Consider the following 13953-nt stretch of genomic DNA (forward strand, 5'->3'; position numbering starts at 1 on the left):
CTTCCACCCCTACCTTTTCACCTTTCCCTCCATAGGGCAGCACGGTGGCTCAGTGACTAGCACTGTCGCCTCACAGCAAGAACGTCACCGGTTCTAGTTCCTTAACAGGCCGGTGGTCGTTTCTGTGTGTAGTTTGCATGTTCTTCCCGTGCTTGCGTGGGTTTTCCCCGGGTTCTCCGGTTTCCTCCCACATTTCAAAAACATGTACAACAAGTTAATCGTTAAATCTAAATTTCAATACAGGTAATCTAATAATGCAGCATATCTTTTAATAGCCTTCAATCTTAATCTTTAGCTATTATAAAAAGGGGAGTTGTCGAGATCTACCTGAGCTCGAGGCTCCCCTCTCTTCCTCCAAACGGGAGGGAGCCCAGGGCTCAAGAACCTTCGAGCTCAGGGCTCTCTCCCGGGACAGCATGCCAAACTTGCTTATAATCAATCATCAGCTAAGTGTGAACTCTTGAAATATCGTGATACATATCGAATCGTGAACGTTATATCGTGATACACATCGTATCGTGAGCTGAGTGTATCGTTCCACCCCTATTATTCACACTCATACACTACGGCTAATTTAGCCTACCCAATTCCCCTATAGCACATGTGTTTGAACTGAAACCCTAGTACCCGGAGGAAACCCACGCCAACACAGGGAGAACATGCCAACTCCACACAAAAACACCAACTGATCCAACCGAGACTCAAACCAACATAACAACAACATGAATAGGAATGTAATACTCACTTTATTATGATCACATAATACACAGACAGATATAAATAATAGTGTATATATACAGATTTAAATGTCTGTGAAACAACAAAACAGTTTCATGTGTGTAATATTAATCAGAAAATCATAGTTTTTTAACATTTCATTGGACTGAGTGTTGCTGTCACACCAGATCATCTTGGATCTACTCTGGTTTCTTCTGGGTTTTGCGGTGTTTCAACTCTGAGATTCTGCCTGCAGACCAGCACACACAGGAGAGGGTCTGAGATCAGCCTCAACCTCACAAACAAAGGACTATGAAAAAGATTATGTCTATCAAGATGCAATAATCTAAGTACAATAGGCGGATAAAACACCAGCAGATTGAATATGAAAATAACCAAAATGTGAGGGTCATGTTTCCTGGACGTGTGAGAGTGAGGATCAGCAGAGCAGGAAGGTCTACAGTATATTACCAGAATTATCCGATGTACTACAACCAACACGAGGAATGCAATAATACAAGACAACACAGTGATGTCAGTTTGAAAATAAACCCGACAGATAGTGATACAGAGGAAAGCAAGCATGAAGAAGAGTCTGAAGCAGCGTGAGGAGAAAACAGCAGCAGTGTACAGCGGATATCTGACTGAGAGAATCCCCTCTAGCGCCACCAGCTGATTCAAGAGGAGACCACAGTCTGTTGAAGACCACCATAAAGACTGAAAAACCAGACTTGTCAAATCTGTAGACATATAGAGCTCATTTAAGAGATCTTTGATCAGTATGTAGGGACTCAAGTAAAGCTCAGTAAAGTCAGTGAGGAGGAGGAGGATGATGAAGGCTGAAATATGGTGTCCATTCCTTCTGTGCTCAATCAGTTCACCGACAGACCAAACAAGAGCTGGTAGACCTGCAGACGCACCAATGATGCTGAAGATGAAGGATCTGATCTTAAAATCCAGCTCTTCAGGTATCAACTTCCATCTAAGTGGGTAATCCATTTGCCAGTATGTCTCTGTGTTGTCCATCTGTGAACACACGCGAGCACATGAGTGGGTGTAAAGTGTGAGCGCTGAATAAATGCTGAGCAGCTTTCAGAAGACACAAAGCTCATAACAGCAGCTAAAAGTCCAACAAGTCAGAATCATCCGGCTGAAAACATTCCTGCATTCTAGTCTGTGTTACATTCAGTTCATCTTTAATGACTTACAGTCAAACACTAACAACAGCTCTGTCTTACCTTGATATATTCAGGAGATTTCTACAGCGCTGTGTTCACGGCAGAACAACGTCCCCAATGATGACTGAGTTCTGCTCTGCTCCTGTGTCTCCTGCTCTGTTATCTGCTGCTGCTTTATCCGCTGGTTTAATCTCAGTGGTTTTACTGAGAAGTGTGTTTAAACTGTTCTCAAATCACATCAGATGTGTGTTCTGTTAATAAGTAATGATGAAGATGTGTGCTAAACTTGACATTTCAGTTGCTTTCTATTTGCAGGTGTTTCATAATTTGAGCTCTCTTAGACATCATACTAAATAGTTTTCAGACCTTTTTATTTAGATTTTTTTTGCAGTGAATCAAATATTAAACCATATAAACATCCAAAAATAATCATCTAACATAAAATAAAGGATATTTTAATGATACAGATATTAATCATCGCCTTCAGCAAGCAAAAATGCACATTCACACATATAAAAAACAATCAAGAAGTAGAAAAAAAGCTTGCAACACTTGAGCCATGATTATATCAGTGGTTTCCAGTGTGTTTTTATACTTTAATTCGATGCATTAACATCATTTTAATCTCATTTTACTATATTTTATTTATTGGTGTCTATTAAAGTCTCTGTAGGCCAGGGCCGGAGTGGTACTCATTTTCAGCCCTGGAGTTTCAAGCCAGACCGGCCCACCTCAGTTCACGACTGATTCCAATTCAGTTACTAATGGCACTATCACGTCTTTTTCAAGAAAACTGCTGCTTTAGAAATTCAAATGTTCAACAGCCCTAACAGTATTTTATGTCTTAACAATAAAATCGAAAAAAAACCCTGATTTTTCATGGGAGATTCGATCACAGGTCTGTGACATTGATATGCAATGTGCTTACCACTGGACCACATTGGCGCTATTACATTGAGAGTAAAAAATGACTAATGACTTGCGACCCTTAAGACACAGCACTACTTTCTTTTGATGGCTCAATCTTTGTCTCCTATTTTTAGATTTCTGATCAAGTTATGTCAGATTTATTAATGAAGTGAATCATTTGATTTTCATTGAGCAGGTGTTTTATTCATTTTATTCGAATTCTTCTTAATGAAGTGTTATATGTTGATTTCGCTTGTGTTGCAACATATCTCACTCACTGATTTTAATCAGACATCAGCTTTACTCACATCTGCAGCTTATCTAAATGTTTTCCTCAGCAAAACGGAAAAGTCTGATATGATGAATTACGTGTTTTTCTTACATGAACACATCATCTTACCTTCAAACCTTTTCAAAAGGCACACATTTATATCTACAGGCTCATATTGGTCACTTAAAAGAAAATAACCTAAAGTGTATTTACAGAAGTGTACAGCCTCTGCACCTTTATTTCTGAAAATTCAACCAAAAGTAGATCAAAAACCCTATTACAGCTAGAATAAAAGACATTTTTAGTTTTTTAGGGTGCTTTCACACCTGCCTTATTTAGTTCGATTGATTCGCACTGGAGTTTGTTTCCCCTTTTGGTGCGGTTGGTTTGGGCAGGTGTGAATGCAGCAATCGTACTCGAGTGCGCACCAAAAGCGGACCAAATAAGAGTACCGAGACCTGCTTGAAGAGGTGCTCTCGGTACGCTTTCAAACGAACCCTGGAGCGGTTCGTTTGTGGTGAGAATATGATCCGTACTAAAACAGGTCCAACCGCAAACAGTACTGTACCTTTTGGACTAATCCAGCTGCCGTAGGCCGATGCGCTGTGCATTATGGGATATGGAGGAAAAATATTTGTTGACATGCTTTACCAACAGCGAGAGAGAGAGAGAGAGAGAGAGAGAGGGGGGGGGGGGTAAACATCACCTGATGGATTGTTGGTAATATTTCCACAAGATGAGCATGTCGCAGTTTAGCTGAATTAATTCACGCCTCCTCCTGAAGTGACGAGCGACACAATAAACACTGTTTTCCAGCCGCGGCCGCGCTTCATTCTGGAAATGTATCTGCTTTAGACAAACTGTACAATCAGCAGCGCAGTCGCCCCTCCAGAGTAAACCACATGTTGTGTCTGCCGGTTTTGTTTACTTGCGGGAGTTCATTGGCATTTTCCCGCACATGAATTCTGACCAATCAATAAGCAGTTTAGGAAATATATTCAACAACATCTGGCCAATGAGAGATGTGGGTTTTGTCACATGACTGCATTTTGGTTCATTTCAACTGGTTCGGACCAAATCCAGCAGTGTGGTGTAAAAACGACCCAAAGACGGCAGAAAATGCAACAATGATCATTTATTACCCTTGATCCAGACCAAATGAAGCGAACTACACATGTGAAAGCACACTTAAACACCATTTTAAGGACAAGTTATGAAGCTAATTATAAACCCATTTAAGCCATATATATATTTCCGATAGTCTCCAGAACAAACCATCATCATACAATAACTTGCCTAATTACCCTAACCTGCCTAGTTACCCTAATTACCCTAGTGAAGCCTTTAAATGTGACTTTAAGCTGTATAGAAGTGTCTTGAAGAATATCTAGTCTAATATTATTTACTGTCATCATGACAGAGAAAATAAATCAGTTATTAGAGGTGAGTTATTAACACTGTTATGATTAGAAATGTGCTGGAGAAATCTGCTCTCTGATAAACAGAAATTGGGGATTAATAATAAACAGGGGGGCTGATAACTCTGACTTCACTGATCTGATGTTTAGACTCTGAGATTCTGCCTGCAGACCAGCACACACAGCAGAGGGTCTGAGATCAGCCTCACACTCATCAGGGCCCCTGAAGAATTCAAAACAATTTTGAGCACATCTGAATATAAAAAGTTCCCATCTAAGACAAACACAGTCAGATACACATAAAGCACCAGCAGAGTGATGATCAAAATCACCACAATATGAGGATCTGCTTTCCTGGATGTGTGAGAGCGACGCTCAGCTGAACATAAAGCTCCACACGAGATTATCCACGTGATCACAGACAAGATGAACGCAGGAACAGGAAATACATAGACATATGTTCTGAACATCATTGAATAAAACCAATAAAATCCACAGATGATGATACAGAGAAGCGCAAGTGTGTAGAAGAGTCTGAACCAGCGTGAGGAGAAAACAGCAGCAGTGTACAGCGGATATCTGACTGAGAGAATCCCCTCTAGCGCCACCAGCTGATTCAGGAGGACACCGCAGACTCTTGAAGACCACCATAAAGACCGAAAAAAAAACAAGACCTATCCATACACCATGGGTACTCATTAAAGAGATCTTTGATCAGTATGCAGGGACTCAAGAAAAGCTCAGTGAAGTCAGTGAGGAGGAGGAGGATGATGAAGACTGAAATACGGTGTCCATTCCTTATGTGCTCAATCAGTTCACCGACAGCCCAAACAAGAGCTGGTAGACCTGCAGACGCACCGATGATCATGAAGATGGAGGATCTGATTGAAAACTCCAGCTCTTCAGGAGTAATCTTCAATTGAAATGGATCATTTGTATACCCATAGTCTGTGTTGTTCATCTGTGAACACACACGAGCGCATGAGTGAGTGTAAAGTGTGAGCGCTGAATAAATGCTGAGCAGCTTTCAGAAGACACAAAGCTCATAACAGCAGCTAAAAGTCCAACAAGTCAGAATCATCCGGCTGAAAACATTCCTGCATTCTAGTCTGTGTTACATTCAGTTCATCTTTAATGACTTACAGTCAAACACTAACAACAGCTCTGTCTTACCTTGATATATTCAGGAGATTTCTACAGCGCTGTGTTCACGGCAGAACAACGTCCCCAATGATGACTGAGTTCTGCTCTGCTCCTGTGTCTTCTGCTCTGTTATCTGCTGCTGCTTTATCCGCTGGTTTAATCTCGTCTCTGACTGTGGTTTTACTGAGAAACTTTAGGAATATATTAAACACTCGAGTTTATAACACAAAGGTGTTTTTATTTTTGTACATTACATGCAAATGATATTTTTATGAGCCTCTAATACCCTGTTAACTTCTGACATAGTCATTAAACTAATAAAAACAATATAAAACAATTGTATTTTATATAATATAAAAATCCTTGCATGCATTGCAACACATCTCGCGTGTTAATGTTATCAGTCATCAGCTTCACATCTGCAGCTTATCTAAATGTTTTCCCCAGTAAAGCGTCGAGTCTGAATTTCGTGCATTTAATTTTCCTGCTTCTCTTACATGCACACGGAGAAGTAAACATGTAAAAGTGTTCACGGTCAACACATTTATATCCATTTGTTCATACTGAGAACATAAATCTACATATTAGTATCTAAAGTGCACCTTACAGAAGTGCACGTGTACAGCTTTGGCCCTTTTAAGTTCACTGAAAGTAACTAAAGAAGTGTTTATTTGTATATAAAACTTGATCTGAAGTACTGTAGCGACAGGGAGTGACACCAACAACAGAAGTTTGGATCCACGTGCAGGTTTATTAGAATTGTCAGGCAAGCAGTGGTCGATACCGGCAAACAGGTAAGGATGGCTGACGTGAAACTGACGTTTCGACACAGTGTCGAGATCCCGAAGCGCAAGTGTTTCGAAACACTGCACCGAAGCATGATCCGAAACACCCAGGTCACGTGACTAAAGTGTTTCGAAACACTTGGTCACGTGACTAAAGCGATTCAAAGCATTGATCATTTCAGAGGCGTTTCAAGACCCGCAGAATCTGCATTTGACTGTCATGATCAAATTGTCAACTGTGTCTTGTATGGCTTAGTGGACCGTGCATGCGCACTACAGTACTGTGTTTCAAATTTGTTTTGGGTTCGAATCCCGACTAGTCCAAATACTCCAAAATCATGATTTTATGTATTTTAACCATGTTACTGTTTTATGGTGTAGTCTAGATAGGATACAGCTGCGGATATGCCATCAATTTAGCATCATTTTTGTAACACTGTAAAACAATAATTCATATTTTTACAGTACTGTGATGGGTTTAGGCTTTGGATAGACGTTAATAAAATACAATGGGAAATTTAATTAATAATATAAGTAATTATTGTTAACTTCTGGCCACAACTTCTGATCTAGCAACAACCCTGTTTTATGAACAAAACAATACAAATTTATTTACAAGGTGTTTATTCGTATGTCAGAGCAATGTTGAAACAAAACGACACAATAACAAAGCATTACCAACTGGTGTTAAAGCATTTCAAAATAACTGTTTCAGTCTGGATTCGAACCCATTATTCCCACATGGCGGTCATGAACTCTAACCGCTAAACTAAACCATTTGCCGATTCAAGGCTACAAAGTGGGATTTCATACCCTAATTTGCTCAACTGTTCTTTGCTAAAGCTGTTTCAGTGAAATACAAATAAAATGACCACTAGGTGTCACCATAGAGTGGTGTTTCGAAACGTTTCAAAGCTTCGACATATTTGCTTCGATAGTTTCAGTGTTTCACGAAGCCTCGCTTTGCCCACCACTACAAACAGATGTATGAGGGCAATCCAGAGTCAAAGTCAAAACAACAGGCAGTTAGTCAGAGGCAGGCAGCAAACAGCATTAAATAAATAAACAAGGCAAAGAATCAAAAACATGGCAAAGGCAGACAAAGAAACCACATTGTAATGTCACTGTGACAGATAACAAGACTCGGCCAACTGAAGGAGTGAATGTGTGGCTTAAATAATGTGTGTTAATCAGTCTCTGAAAGTCCTCAGGTGTGAATGTAAATCAAGCTAAGTGAAATTTATTCATAAACTAATTTCGAGAGGAGCACGTGATTATGATTGAACACGGCTGGTTCTGCATTAGCATGCTTGATCCACCAATCAGGCCATTCCTAACCACTATAAAGAGCCAGGGTTTTCTCACTACAGTCATCTTCGATTTGAAGAATCCCCCCTTCCACCCCTACCTTTTCACCTTTCCCTCCATAGGGCGGCACGGTGGCTCAGTGACTAGCACTGTCGCCTCACAGCAAGAACGTCACTGGTTCTAGTTCCTTAACAGGCCGGTGGTCGTTTCTGTGTGTAGTTTGCATGTTCTTCCCGTGCTTGCGTGGGTTTTCCCCGGGTTCTTCGGTTTCCTCCCACATTCCAAAAACATGTACAACAAGTTAATCATTAAATCTAAATTTCAATACAGGTAATCTAATAATGCAGCATATCTTTTAATAGCTTTCAATCTTAATCTTTAGCTATTATAAAAAGGGGAGTTGTCGAGATCTACCTGAGCTCGAGGCTCCCCTCTCTTCCTCCAAACGGGAGGGAGCCCAGGGCTCAAGAACCTTCGAGCTCAGGGCTCTCTCCCGGGACAGCATGCCAAACTTGCTTATAATCAATCATCAGCTAAGTGTGAACTCTTGAAATGAGAAAGCAGGTGTGTGGGCGAAGAGCATGTATGAAGTTGTAGTCCAGGAAAAGTGTAGTTCTAAGTGTGTGTGTGTTTACCAGCGACATCTGGTGGTTGTTCGCTGGTGAACATGACAAGTACATGCAAATGATCAGTGGTGTAAAATAACAAGTTACTAATAATCAAATCACAGTAATTGAGTAGTTTTTTTTTCTCAGAAAATGTCATTTATTAAGTCGTTTAATAAATGTGGACTTTTACTTTGCCTTGAGTACATTTTTAGTATATTAGTACTTGTACTTCACTACTGTCCTTCATCCTGCTGTCTCTACTTTATTTTTTAAATATGTGATTCCTGTCCAATCATAGAAAGTAAATCACATCATAATAAACTACCTCAAGACAACCTGCAGCAAACTGAAGCATTAAAAGTGTCCAAAAGAAGATCCAAAATCTTTACAAGCATTCACCATACCTGCCAACACTCCTGTTTATCCCGGTAGTCACCCGTATTTCAAACACAATCCCAAGCCAATTCATAACTTTTGGATTTAGTGGCTAATTCATACAAATTCGTACAAACTAACGCCCCATTCATGCGGGGCGTCAGCATCAATGCTTCCTATTCACTTTAGCTGCGTCCCAAATCGCATACCTATGCACTATTTTACGCCATTTTGTAGTATAAATAGTGTAAGTAGTGTGTTCACATTGAAAACTCTCAAAATAATAAGTGCACTTTAATTACCCGGATGATGCACTCATTCAGCCGCTAAAATGAAGTGTGTAATGATGGACACTTCACGCACTCAACGACCGCAGGTTTGCTTACGTAGCAGAAGGGGCGGAGCGATCGGACGCACATGTTGAATAACTTTATTTATTTTGGATGGTGAAAGCAAAATTCTCCTACGAGAGTGATTATAGCGCCTCCCGATGGTAAATGCGGCAATACTCATGGCAGGTATTACTTGATAATTCAGTCGTTTATTTCACTGATTTGGCAATAGTCAAACGTCATCAGGGAAACGGTTTGAATTTCCGCTTAGTAAAAAAACATTAGTGTGCCATTTGGGACAACACTACATACATATACTTTCCTGTTGAGTGTGTAAGTGCATAAGTACATAGTGCATGAGTGCATAGTGTATAGTGTGCCATTTGGGACGCAGCTTTTGAATGGGTGATGTCAGGTGTTGCCGAACTGCATTGTGGATCCGTCGGCGCTGCTTCAGAGGAGTTGCTCGCTGCAGAAGCTCAACTTTTGAAGCTCCGATGGAAGCGTCAGCCAATCAGATCGCTGTATGCAAAAACACCAGCTAGACAGTGGCCTATTGCTGACTGAATCCGCTTGTTAAGTGTGACATCACGCGAATCGGCTTTCAACTGAATGGGAAGACTCATGAAATGCTAATAATAAACGTTTACAAAGCGATTTAAGGCTTTCGAAAATCTAGATCGCAGTATATATGTCCATGCCTAATATCCGATGGCCAGAAAGTGATTAATTTATTTATAAATTGTTAAATTTTTTGTATTTGTTATGCAGCATGCCCAGAGATTGTTGTGTACACTATGACTTTATATAAGATTAACTTTAATGTGTGATAGGAAGAAAACGTGATCATAAACGAATGATTTCTCCACTCAAATGAATGTCACCACTTAACAAGCGGATTTCATTGGCTGACGCTTCTATGACGATCGCTTCAGCCCCAACTTCAGACACGCCTTCAGTCAAGCGTTGACGCTGAAGCCACGTGTGAATGGGGCGTAATTCATACAATTTATTACGATTTGCTCATCACTAGGGCCAGACGGAATCTGCAGACGTTTTTTGGTATTTCTGCTGAGAATTTTGGTAAAAATCTGCGAATTTCTGCAGAATTATTTTGGGAGTATCAGAACTAAAACCTTTTAGTTGACTAACTACTACCTTTTTAACTTTAATTAACGTTTAAAATGCACATCCAATTAGATTCCCTTTATTTGAATCTATAAACAAGGCAAGCCTCTCGTATAATATCTCTACTAAAAGGCAGAAAATATTACTGTGCAAACTGAAATCACACTTTCATATTAGTCAATAATATCACTGTTATTCATTTAAAAACTGAAAATAAATATAGATTTACACACATTAATACAAGTAAATAAACAGAATTAATGATGGGCTAAAAATCTGCAGAATTCTGCGCGTGCAGATTCCGTGTGGGCCGACTCATCACCCAATGACGGTTGGGTTTAGGGGTGGGGTTACGTGCCACGCCTCCTTATTAAAATAGTACATTTTCGTACGACTGAACTCGTTTAAATTCGTACGAATTAACCACTAAACTGACAAAACGTACCGTACTTATGTTTCCTCGTGAGATCATGCTGGTATTTCAGACCCATCTCCTGCCACCCTCCCGTTTTGTTATTTCTCTCGGAAAACTCTAGTAATTTGACTTGCCTAATTACCCTAACCTGCCTAGTAAAAGACACTACAAAGTTGTACGCCTTTACATCAGACATTTTAATTCACTCACAGTGTGATGTTCAGACCCAACTGTGTTAACTGCGTCAGCTAAACTCTCCCGCTCTATTTATTTTGTTTTGTTGTTAATTCCGGAGGACAAACTTGCAAATGACACCGTTTTTCTCTGCTCTACCTGCGAAAGCAGCACCTCCAATTCACCTTCAGTTCAAAGTTTCTCTTCTTGCTTGCGTTTGCCGCATAGACTGTAAAATATATGGACGTAGTGTCCGTGACGTCACCCATAGGTTTCTGAAGAGCGCAAAAGAAGCCACAAGTAGGCGCGGCCAACCGTCGCCATTTTGTTTACGCGTCATCACACCCACGGCGGGATACCAAACAAGGGCAAAGAGGCGGAGAGTGGGCGGAGCTACAGACACCTGCTAGCATTTAGCTTGGACCTGGTTCAGACACACTTTACTTTAGGAGAAATGCTTAATACTTTATCACCTGCGACTCGCTTGTGTTCTGACCACTTCTGCTTGGTTGTACACTATATCAATAAAGTGTTTAGACTTTTAAAAACACTGCTGTAATACACAGAGCCACTAAACATTGTTCTTATGACGTTTTCAACAGGAGGAAAGCGCAAATCACTTCCAAACACTTCAGATATAGTCTGTGTTAGTTAATGTAAGACTATTGATGAAATCCAGCATAACACTGTATGACAACACTTCAGATGACTGATCTACAGCCCACAGCTAATCAATCTGACAGATTCTGGAGTGCATTACAGCTCTAAATATAAACGATAAATGATCTTAAATAAAACAAATACATGTATAGAGATGGTATATAAGTATATAACTTTACTCACATGGGAAACGGAGGCCACGTGAATGGTTTGTGAGCACAATTAAGTGCACTCAGCATGCCATGCCATCAAATAAGTGTAGGAAACAAGTCCAAAAGGCAGTTGAGTGTGTAAAGCCACATAAATCAACACAGAAATATGATAAATATGCCGAGTTCAGTGGCTAATCTGCAGGATTCAGCTGAGGTGACGTGACGGCGACCAACAAGACCTAGCTGTCACTCAAGTGGCCACGCCCTTAATTATGCAAACTTAATATAACTTAATATAAAGGAAACGGATGAGTTATAAATAAATTCACCCCCCTCAAAGTTGTCATGAAGGGTAATATTAGCTGTATGAACCAAAATCTTTCTTTGTAGCAGGCTGTAAACACCTTTTTGTCTGCGGTAAAGTTGGCCATTCTAACAGTGGGCTCAATTGAAATTTGCTCTGTTTTGGAGCCAGGAGCGGCCAGGACTAGCTGAATTTCGGATGAATTGCAGTTTTAGTTACTTCCGTATTGGCTTCCTGAGGGAGAGCGGGAGCTTGCCGCTTGGTTTGCTGTTGCTTTTTCCTTTGGTTTTGCCACAGTGGAGTCATTAGCATATTGATATGGGGGAGGAGGCAGGGAGGAGTTTTGTGCTCGTGCACGTGCGCTCAGTTTCACACTAAGTCGGATCTACAAAGAGAATATGTTTCATACATCTGAATTTTTACTCAGCTTTGTGTGCACGTAATGTTTTCAGTATTAATTCAACGCAAGTCTTCGTACATGAGGCCCCTGTTGTTTAAACACTGGGATTCTGCCTGCAGACCAGCACACACAGGAGAGGGTCTGAGATCAGTCTCACACTCATCAGGAAGGAAGAAAAATTATAAACAACTTTGAGCATAGTTGCATATGAAATATACCAATCAAAGACTAATGCAGTCAGATACACATAAAGCACCAGCAGAGTGATGATGAAAATCACCAGAATATGAGGATCTGCTTTCCTGGATGTGTGAGAGCGACGCTCAGCAGAACATAAAGCTCCACAAGAGATTATCCACGTGTTCACAGACACGATTAATGCAGGAACAGGAAACACTAAGTCGTATGTTCCTGTCATATTTGTATGAAACCAAAAATGTCCACAGATGAAGAGACAGAGAAGCGCAAGTATGTAGAAAACGATGAAGCAGCGTGAGGAGAAAACAGCAGCAGTGTACAGCGGATATCTGACTGAGAGAATCCCCTCTAGCGCCACCAGCTGATTCAGGAGGAGACCGCAGACTCTTGAAGATAAGGATAAAGACAGAACAAAACAACATGTCCAGTCTGAACACCCCAGGAACTCCTCTAAGAAAGCCTTTATGATTATGTAGGGACTCAAGTAAAGCTCAGTGAAGTCAGTGAGGAGGAGGAGGATGATGAAGGCTGAAATGCGGTGTCCATTCCTTCTGTGCTCAATCAGTTCACCGACAGACCAAACAAGAGCTGGTAGACCTGCAGACACACCGATGATGGTGAAGATGCAGGATCTGATCTTTAAATCCAGCTCTTCAGGTGAAAACTTCCATCTAAATGGATAATGTATATCCCAGTAGTTTCTCTCTGTGTTGTTCATCTGTGAACACACACGAGCACATGAGTGAGTGTAAAGTGTGAGCGCTGAATAAATGCTGAGCAGCTTTCAGAAGACACAAAGCTCATAACAGCAGCTAAAAGTCCAACAAGTCAGAATCATCCGGCTGAAAACATTCCTGCATTCTAGTCTGTGTTACATTCAGTTCATCTTTAATGACTTACAGTCAAACACTAACAACAGCTCTGTCTTACCTTGATATATTCAGGAGATTTCTACAGCGCTGTGTTCACGGCAGAACAACGTCCCCAATGATGACTGAGTTCTGCTCTGCTCCTGTGTCTTCTGCTCTGTTATCTGCTGCTGCTTTATCCGCTGGTTTAATCTCAGTGGTTTTACTGAGAAGTGTGTTTAATCTGCTCTCAAATCACATCAGATGTGTGTTCTGTTAATAAGTAATGATGAAGATGTGTGCTAAACTTGACATTTCTTTAGTAATTGCTTTCTATTTGCACGTGTTTTATAATTTGAGCTCTCTTAGACATCATACTAAATAGTTTTCAGACCTTTTTATGTTGATTTTGTTGCAGTGAATCAAATATTAAACCATATAAACATCCAAAAATAATCATATAACATAAAATAAAGGATATTTTAATAATACAGATATTAATCATCGCCTTCAGCAAGCAAAAATGCACATTCACACATATAAAAAACAATCAAGAAGTAGAAAAAAAGCTTGCAACACTTGAGCCATGATTATATCAGTGGTTTCCAGTGTGTTTTTATACTTTAATTC

The 13953-nt window shown here is 40.3% G+C and overlaps 3 long non-coding RNA genes across 3 annotated transcripts; all 3 read right to left on the bottom strand.

The window, feature by feature from the left end:
- Positions 1 to 727: 727 nt before the first annotated feature.
- On the bottom strand, positions 728 to 4042 carry LOC108190819 (uncharacterized). Its single transcript, XR_001800062.4, has 3 exons — positions 3782 to 4042; positions 1956 to 2117; positions 728 to 1743 (listed from the first exon to the last, which is right to left on the bottom strand). It is a non-coding gene; the product is annotated as an uncharacterized lncRNA (long non-coding RNA).
- A 153-nt stretch (positions 4043 to 4195) lies between these two features.
- Positions 4196 to 5728, bottom strand: LOC137496247 (uncharacterized). The gene is made up of 2 exons (XR_011016451.2): positions 5667 to 5728; positions 4196 to 5454 (listed from the first exon to the last, which is right to left on the bottom strand). It is a non-coding gene; the product is annotated as an uncharacterized lncRNA (long non-coding RNA).
- A 1300-nt stretch (positions 5729 to 7028) lies between these two features.
- LOC141375038 (uncharacterized) lies at positions 7029 to 13467 on the bottom strand. Its single transcript, XR_011016450.2, has 2 exons — positions 13406 to 13467; positions 7029 to 13193 (listed from the first exon to the last, which is right to left on the bottom strand). It is a non-coding gene; the product is annotated as an uncharacterized lncRNA (long non-coding RNA).
- Between the last annotated feature and the right edge of the window lie 486 nt (positions 13468 to 13953).

Source organism: Danio rerio, chromosome 7 (assembly GCF_049306965.1).
Source record: "Danio rerio strain Tuebingen ecotype United States chromosome 7, GRCz12tu, whole genome shotgun sequence".
Taxonomy (NCBI): Eukaryota; Metazoa; Chordata; class Actinopteri; order Cypriniformes; family Danionidae; genus Danio; species Danio rerio.